General features: G+C 36.5%; 1 pseudogene; it reads left to right on the forward strand.

The window, feature by feature from the left end:
* The first annotated feature begins 247 nt into the window (after window positions 1-247).
* Window positions 248-7,604, forward strand: LOC122146552 (annotated as a pseudogene).
* Window positions 7,605-10,049: the final 2,445 nt, after the last annotated feature.

Below are 10,049 nucleotides of genomic sequence, written 5' to 3' on the forward strand. Positions count from 1 at the left end.
TTCAAAGGAGTTTGATACTTTTGTTGTTCTTGACTTCCCTCCATCATATCATAGGCGGCAGTATAACATGTTACATTTCAGTTTCTGCTTTACATGACATATACAGCAACTTTTTTTTTTTTTTTTTAAATCAAGTGCGCTCCCCATAATTGCAGTTATTGTGAATGTGTAGTCATTTGGCCTGATGCGTTTTGTCCTGAATTTAATGCCACACCTCGCTTTTTTTTTGTCAGTACCCCGTACGACGATGGCTCTAGTGGAGGAGAGAGTCATAAATGAGGAATACAAGATCTGGAAGAAAAAACACACCATTCCTGTACGATCTAGTCATGACACATGCCCTCGAGTGGCCGAGTCTGACAGTGCAGTGGCTTCCTTGATGTGAACAGGTAATCCATGTAAATAACCATGGACACCTTCTGAACACAACAGATGACTTTATATGATTGTTCTGTCTTGTGCAGGCCTGAGGGAAAGGAACTACCGTGGTTCATCGGCTGGCGCTGGGCACACCACACTTCAGAGTGAGCAGAACCACTTGTTTATCGCCAGTGTTCAGATCACTAATGATGACGCTGCAGTTTGACGCGTCCCACTACGACAGCGAGAAACGAAGTGTACGGGTAAGGAGCTGATCGGACCCTGAAACCAGATGACGATCTTGCATATTTCTTGTTCCACAGCTGAAGTCATTATACTAAAATTGTAATTATGTGTGTGTTTCTTCAGCAGGTAATGATCAGGACTTCAGTTTGATGAATGAGAGGGGAATCATTTCACAAATATGAGCATTTTCACACATCAGACTGTGGACTGGATCTTGTTTATGCCGGTATATTAAGCATTTATAACCCGAGATGCATGTAAAGGGATAGTTCATAAAAGTAATCCGTATATGAAAAAAGCAAGCCCATGTTCAAACTTCGGTTTTAATGTTTTTTTAATGTGCTTTTATGCACTGATCAACGTTTACATGTTCGGTTTGAATAAAAGCTTGTATTATATCTTGTTCATGAACATGTGAAAACAGCTGTGTCTCTTCAAGAAGACTTTATATTGAACCGTTTAATTCCTATGGATTCTTTATTAACGTATGGAAGCATCACGACTATTTTGGTGCTAGATGGTTTTTTGTGGAGGGGGCAGAAATCTCTCCCCCGTTTCATTAAAAATATCTTCATTAGTTGTTTTCAAAAATGTACCGAGGGTGGAAAAACTGATGAGACTTTCGGCTGGAGCACTGAACTATCCCTTTAATACCAAAGTGTAACTGTAAATTAAACTTTTTTTTTATTCAGTTGAATGACTACAAACTGCTGAGTTCTTAAGTAAGCTGATAGGAACTGAAGGAGTAGAGATCCAGACTTGGAGGGCATATTAATGACTGTGTTATAATTTATTCCCAGAGTTTTGGAGGGTTTGGAATAGGTTGAGCGGAAAGATTGAGGATTGAAATTAAGAGAGGCAACCATGAATGGAGAAGTATGAACAGAGCCAGATACATGCCACAAAACCCCTGCATCATAATCGCCACCCAAGACCCCCACGTCTGACGTGCTGGTGTTCGGACTAACACCAAACACCCATCCAACCAGGTCTAGGGGGCTCATTCACTAATAAAAACTGTTTTCTGGATTATTTGTACTTCTACACAGCAGAAGATCTTCCGCACAAAAAAAAACATATCCTAATGCTAGTGAATTTGGAATATGAGTAACCGATTGTGCGTGAGGTTTGCTGTTGGAGCGTAGAAATCAAGTCCTCAACCATCTCTTTTGGCTTTAGAGCAACAACCTTTCCTTTACAGCCATTCGTCACCATCTCAGAAAACACATGATGCTCTCTTCCGAAAGATGCAATATACTCAAACAGACCAGAGAGTAACCTCTCAGAGCAAGCTATAACAGTGCTTTTCTAATCTCATTCACTGGCAAATGATATAAGTGACCATGGACCAGAAAACCTTAAGTATTTGATCTTAAGTCATTGGCGTATATTTTGTAGCAAATAGCCAAACAAAATATTGTATGGGTCAAAATTATCGATTTTCTTTTATATATGCCAAAATAATCATTAGTGATATAAGTTAAAGATCATGTTCCATGAAGATATTTTTTGTTTAAGAATTTATGTAACTTAAAATATATCAAAACTTCATTTTTGATTAGAATAATATGACATTAGTTAAGAATTCATTTGGACAACTTTAAATGGTGATTTTCATAGTATTTTGATTTTTTTTGCACCCTCAGATTCCAATTGTTGTAATCTCGGCCTAATTCATGAATAAGCCATACATCAATGGGAAAGCTTATTTCAGTTCAACTTTCAGATGATGTATAAGTCTAAATTTTAAAGAAATTTACACTTAAGACCATGGTCCCATGGTGTCATTAAAATATGTTACGCATTTTAAGTACGGGCGATATGAAGGCCACCCACAAGTAATGTGCATGTTTATGTACCACCATGGGGTTTTCTTTTTTTGTGACATTAAAACAGGAAACGTTTCATTGTGTGAACAATGATTCTGTATTGAAATACTGACACTGTTTTTTATATTATTGCTGGCGAATGCTTACAACAACTGCTTTAGTGCCATGGACGAGCCGAACCCAGTGTTTTCACGATTGACATCCAAAGAAGAGCCAGGCAAATTATACGATTAATTTGGATTATCATTGCAGTTTGGCCCTGAGTTATGTCCTCTTGATTCCTTTCATTTACACAAAATCCAACTTGGGCGTAGTGTCCCTACCATTTTCTTTAAAAAGTAAAACGGTATTCTGTCTTAATGTTGGTCCTACACAAAAATATAGCAAATGACAGCTTAGTAAGAACCTACTCTAGTTTTGGGAATGTATGTGTGACTATCCCAAACATTGTGCCAAAAAAACTTTGCCTTAAAGATAAGGAAAGACAAAAAATGCTAAAATTTTCACTGGTCTATGTTGTAATCATTATTATGCATTTATAACTCCAAACAATTAAACAGTTCCAAACAAGTATGGAAGTTTAATGGAGAGATTTGGGACACGTGGGTATGACATGCACACCTAATCAGGGCCAAGACCGCTGTTAACTACGTACATTGTTATTTAAATATCGTTGTTTTTCAAAGTTAATATGAAACTTAGGTCTAGGGACAGATTAGGAGCCCACAGAAGCTCACTGTTCTGGAATCTCTTTCAGATGTGTTTTGTCCATAGTAATGTCCATGATTCACGACTGTTAAAGTGACAGATTGTGTAGATGTATTATTGATAACTTGTTGGAAAGACCTTCTATTAAACGATGCGCTGAAGCACTCTTTGGTGGGTGGGGGGCTATACATAAAACGTGAGTGGTCGATTTGCAGCACCACCAGTGGAGAGTGTACTAGTCCAGCCCTGAGATCGCAGAGGCGCATTCGAAGGAGGTACAGGGGAAACGCGTTGTCCTGGCCCCAACCAACCTGGGAGTTGGAAACTTGCTCATCCGTGCATAAGAAGGACCATGTGAGGGAATTCACATCCAAAGCCAGTGCTATTTTATTATCATAGAGCCACTCTTTATTAGTTTCTGTTATTTTATATTTGAATTCAATTTTTATGTTTCACATATTAGTGTTCGTTTTACTGTTTGTTTTTTTGACTTTTTTATTGATGTATTTTGGTCTATAAGATAAACTAAATGAAAATGACGAAATGTTGCCTTGTGAATGATAAGCCGAAATAAAAGAAATGTAAGGATTTTTTTGTACATTTTCACCTTAACATTTATTTCAAAGTAATTGAAAATGTTTACTTTTTGTGTAGTTTAACAATAATAAGATCGTGTATTTGAAACTTGTATGTCTGCACCGATCATGTGTTGTTGTTCAACTATCAGACGATTCTGGGTCTGTGGAGCATCAGTGCTGTTGCCAAAGGAGGGGAAGGATAGTAGGATGCCAAGACAATCTTCACAGGGCACACAGCTGTGGGTGGATGGACGTGTGCCTGGAACCTTCTACAGAATGCTGGTCTCTCGGATACTCGGCTTTGGCTGATGACCAGGAAACTCATGATGTGGAGTTAGCTGAGCAGAGAGGGAATGGATCAAATGATTAATGGTGTGCCTGTTAACAATGAGTGATTCACACCGGGTGCTCACGCCCAATACAGAGAAAGCACCCTTTGAAGGAAGCGAGGCACAAACCTATGTAGCAAATATGTGAGTTGCAAAAAAGAAAAAGATGCTTAACTAATGCCACAAAGAACTAAGATGTCTGGTGTCTTTTTAACAAGGAATTGGAGATGCTCTGAAAAGTGGAAAAGAAGAAGTAAGTCCAAGGAAAAGTATCTTCGGTAGAAGATTACCCCAGTTTACCTAAAATTCTTGTGTTTTGAATTATTCCGCTTTGGGGCATTCTACGAATGGTGTGTTATGCTGATACAGCACATTCCATATGAGTCTATAGTATGACTGAAATTACATGTCCAAAGCTGTTCACATGTGACAGGTATGGTACACCCGTTCACAGATGTGATCAGACTTTCAAGACTATTCAAGTTTATGACACTGGATGCAGACTTATATAAAACAAATTTGCTAGTTGTCTGTGGTAAAGAGTATCGAATAGTAGCGTATGGAGCCGCTGCAGTGATGATGTAGTTACTCTGAGTGAAGCGCATGCTCCTGTGGTGTGAAATGCCTTTAATCGCAATTATTAATCATGATTAGTCCATTATTTTTTAATTATGTACTTGCACTGTCCCAAGCACAAATCAGAGATAGTCAGCTTTACATGGTTGCTAATTTATTAGCAATAGTGCGGACGACCTGCTTGGAAGTTTGTATTACACTTTTATTTGAGCAGAATCGCAGTAGAGATCGTTAAACTCCAGCTTACAATGTTTGCGATTTGTTTTCAGCTCATTATGCTTTTTTGCCTAATGTACAGAGACCAGTGTTGTGTCATGGTTGCCAGGTTATCACAGACAATCATGTTTTTAATAAATCGCGAGAGACGCAGGAAATGGAATATAGGAACTTTAAATAGCAAGAGAGTCTTTTACCTAAGCTGGATTGCCCAATTAACTAAATGTCTTGTCTTCCACAGTTGGGGACACACGCAATCCAAGCACAACACAGCAAAGCCAAGTCATTTATTAGGATCGTCACCACACGGCTTGAGTCAACTGCCTGACCTTTCAACAGCCCTAAGAAGCGAGTTCATATACTCTGGCCACTGGATCCAAGTAGACAAGCGTCTGTACATGCGTGTGGATCTGCATTGTCGCTACCCAGGCACACAATGTCTGTGGAACGCGTAAGGATTTGGATGATCCGTTCCCTGTGCGGGAGAGAATACCCTCTTAAGTTTTGACGCTCACTGGGTGAGCTTTTTGGTTTTTGGTTGTAGACGGTTTGCATTGTGGGATCTATGCAGAACCTTGAAGCTGTAAAGCTTATACTCTTGGAGTCACACAAGGATTGACACTTTATCCCGCCCGACACCCGGTAAGCCACTCAAATATATAACTCAAACTTCTGTTACAGTCGTATCAATATTCAATATCCACAAAGAATGTAAACAGAATATTGAAATATAATACTGATGTTCTTGACAGGTCCAGTGGTCTCCCCATAACGAGACCATCCTGGCCTCCAGTGGCACAGACAGACGCCTCAATGTTTGGGATCTGAGGTATGGCATTATTACTCTCTCTGTTGTGTTCAATTGATTTGAGGACATTCCTGAAAATTGACTCTTTTTTTTTTTTTTTTCTTAAAGGGATAGTTCACCCAAAAATAAAAAATACGCCATGATTTACTCACCCCCACCCCATTTTTCTTTATAAAACCTTGCTTTGTACTTCAATTTGTGTGACGGTGTTTTGTTTTGCTCTCTCCTTTGCTCTTCCTCTGCGCCCTAAGTCATCCACTGGAACGACAATCTCTCGTGAACGCACGTACGACAGTTAGTGGAAGCTAGAGATTACAGTTTATAAAGTTTTACACAAACACATCGATTCACTTCAGAAGGCCTTTATTAACTCCGGAGCCGTGTGGAGTATTTTTTGATGATGGATGGATGCACTTTATTTTGCTTCAAAATCTCGACCAGCATTCACTGTCATTTTAAAGCTTAGAAGAGCCAGGATATTTTTTTAATATAACTCCGACTGTATTCGTCTGAAAGAAGAAAGTCATTCACACCTAGGTTGGCTTGAGGGTGAGTAAATCATTTAAAAATTTCCATTAACTAGCAAACTAACCATTTAATGCACATTCCTGATGTTATTGTGAACTATTTATTGTGCTAACTGTGTTTAGATCCACAAATGCCTTAAACGTATATTGACTGTATTGTTACATGTATGTCCTGTAGTAAAATCGGAGAAGAGCAGTCTGCGGAGGACGCAGAGGACGGGCCACCTGAGCTGCTGGTGAGTAAAGAAGGACCTGCTGAAAATATTTCACTTGCCAGACAGAGCCGTAATGACATGATTCTTGTTAACCGTTTCAATACTACAGCAAAAACACATGCTAAGATTGCAGTGTTTATTTAAGAGGTTAAATGTTAATATATATTAATTGATCAATAATATTTTATTAATTGGTAAGTTTTTTTTTTTTTTTTTGAAAGAGATCTCTTATGCTCACCAAGGTTGCATTTATTCAATCAAAAATACAGTGAAAACCGTAATAATTTAAAATATTATTTCAAATTAAAATAGCTGTTTCTATTTGAATATTGTTAAAATGTAATTTATTCCTGTGATGCAAAGCTGAATTTTCAGCAACATTACTCCAGTCTTCATATGTTGATTCGGTGCTCAACAAACATTTATAATCATTAATAATGTTAAAAAGAGTTGTGCTGCTTAATATTTTGTGGTAATATATTTTTGTTCGGGATGCTTTAATGAATAGCATTTATTTGAAATATCTTTAGTAACAGTATACTGTCACGTTTCAGTTCAGTTGAATGTGTTCTTGCTGGATAAATGTATTAATGTCTTTCAACAACGACAAAAAAAAAACTAAAAAAAAAAAAAACAGTATTGTATGTATTATAATATTAAATATTTTGACATGTTAAGTTGTAAGTCAGCACAACTGAATACATGGGTACTATACTGATCCTGTAGAAACACTCATGTTTTAAGTATTAACTTTATAACATCTTTACTGACATCCACTCACATATTTTACAAAAAAAGTATGGATATAATAACAGAATAGAGGATACTGGGATGATTACTTGATTTATTTGTTTTGACAGTTCATTCATGGTGGGCACACAGCTAAGATCTCTGATTTCTCCTGGAACCCAAATGAACCTTGGGTAATCTGTTCTGTGTCAGAAGACAACATTATGCAAGTATGGCAGATGGTAAGTGCAGCAACACTTTAAAGATTTACCTTCCTTTGGGAATGAAAGTCACTAATGAAGTGGATTGATTTGTAGTTTTTGATTCAGTTTGATATTAGGACTTTGTATTAATTCATATCTCCGACTGAACTTCTCTTGTGTAGGCTGAGAACATCTACAATGATGAAGAGCCAGACACCCCTGCGTCAGAGCTGGAGGGGCCGGCGTCGTAACTGATCTTATTAAAGATCTACAACCCTTTCATGGCTTCTTACTTCTCAGCTTTTGCTTTGCAGTATTATTCAGTAAAATCTATCCTCTTACTTCCTGCTCCACACATACCAGATACTTTATCCATCACAGGGTCCTTCTGTAGACTCTTTTCTAAAAGGTTCACCCCTCATCCATTGCGGTAGAGAAGTTTGGCCTCAGATGGTTGGAGAAAGACTGCACCACTTATTCAATCCTTCTGAGAAGTTACGGCCTGGTGTGGCTTATCACAGTTTTAGTTTTGTGCATAAACCTGGTGTCAATTTTGCAATAAATCTTTTGTAATAACTTTTTAAATGATTTTGTATTCCTAAATTGTTGATAACGGTCTGTACTTCAGTTGTTGAAAATAAAGTACAGATCAACTGTTAGATTTTTTTTTGTTTCTCTGACAAAAGAGCTTTAAAAGTTCATCAAATAGTACTTTTTATTAGTGATGCACCGAAAATGAAAATCCTGGGTCGAAAACCAAAAATTCAGGATGCACTCAGTCGAAAGCCAAAACCGAAAATATTTAATAATCAACACCAAAAGGAGGCCGTTTTTATGTAAACCTTGAATAATTGAATTGTTTCTACAATTTGTTGTTAGAATATAAGTATTTAAACAGCTGTAATAAAAACCTTTGACATTATTCAAACATACATTAAATAATAAAGACAAAAGGTTAAGTAAAAATATAACGCTTCTGTTATATAATTCATATATTTAGCAAAATGCTCTTCTGGAAAAAAAATTTTTTAGCTGACAATCGAACATTCTGATGTTCATTCATGTTTATTTCATGCTATAACTAGCAGTAAAGGGTAGTGATTGGTTAAAGTGCCGCTTGATTGTTTGTTTGTGCTTCATTTTAAAATTGACAGAATTTTAAAGCTGAGACTTTGTTTCATGTAAAAGCAAAGCACAAAACCTTATTTCGATTAGATGGCAGGCGCAACAATAATGTTGTGAAATTCATGCGTCAACAGAAAACAGAACAGACTATTAAAAGACTGATCTTGTGATTAAGAATGCATATCAGTAATTAAAAACGAGAAATCCATATTGTTAATCCAGCACTAGTATGGAAGCCATAAAAAAATAAAAAAAAGGGAATTGTGAGTTTTTTTCTGGCAATCCTGACTTTATAACTAACAATTGTGAGAAAAAAAGTCACAATTGCCTTTTTAATTTTTTATTAAGTGGTGGAAACAGGATTCCATAGCACTAGTGTCCATCACACAGTGACATGTCATGTTTGGCAGTCTGCACAAAATAGACACCGAGGCAATCAAAACATGATTTCAGCCCTCTATTCTTTCTCTGTTCAGAAATCAGGGCACTTGTTGTAACACTTTAGGAAGTAAAGTCTCCAAATATTTGTTTAAGATAATTTGTTACCAGTTAATTACTTTTCTATTTGTTACTATCTCTTCTCCTCATCAAAATTTGTTTGGGTAAATATGTCTTCCTCATTTGTGTGGGGTCTTTTTGGAAAGTTCTTAGTTGTTATTGTACAACAAAACTAAAGTAGTATCATTCGAAATTGTTCACAGAATATATCCTGTGAAAGACACATTAGCATTTTCATTTGGATACAGATTATAAATATTCTTTTTGTAATTGTGAAAGAGAGTCTATTGTGCATTTATGTCCCTGTTCGTCTTTATTTTGGTATGAGTTGTCACAATAAGTGTTAAACTGAATTGCAACCTAGTCCTAAGTATCATCAGTTTAGTTCATTCAAGTGACTTATCCATAAGAAGAATATGTATTATTTATGGATATGGATTTGCTTTTGTAGAAAATGTTATTTCATTAGACCAAATGGAGTACTGAAAGCCTATTTTTTCCCTTTTCAAACCTTTAAAGTTTTTAGAATCTAAGTTTATTAAAAAAAAATTAGACATCAGAAAGCCCAAAAAAACTGAATTTTATGCTAATTAATTCACTTGTGAATAATGAACTTACGCTTATGATGCACTTTAATTTTTATTTCATCCTTTGTTTAAATTTATTTGCTGTTTCTGTTTGCAATGTCTTAAAGGTCAAAATTTCAATTAAAAAATTAAAATATACGAAGTGGATCAATTTGAAGTGGATCAAACCCTTTCATCAAAGTTGCCCTAAAACCCAAAAAGCGTTTTTTGTCTTAGGACAACTTTGATAAACTTTTTTGATCCACTTTAAATGTTGACTATATAAATTTCAGTTGCTGAAATTTCGGTGCATAACTGCTTTTTGTATTGGACGTGTGAAGACGCTGTGAAACAAGGTATGACACAGTTAGGAAAATTCTACAAATGTTTTATTGAAAAGCAAAACAGAACTACAAGAGCGTTGTACAATTCAGAGGGTCACGGGCTGAGCTGGGGGAAAGAAAAGGTCTCTTGAGCGTTTTCACAGTACTCTTCCTGAAGAGGTAGATTTCTTGCATAACCTGAGAATCAAACTG

Source organism: Cyprinus carpio, chromosome A11, assembly GCF_018340385.1.
Source record: "Cyprinus carpio isolate SPL01 chromosome A11, ASM1834038v1, whole genome shotgun sequence".
In the NCBI taxonomy this organism is placed as follows: domain Eukaryota; kingdom Metazoa; phylum Chordata; class Actinopteri; order Cypriniformes; family Cyprinidae; genus Cyprinus; species Cyprinus carpio.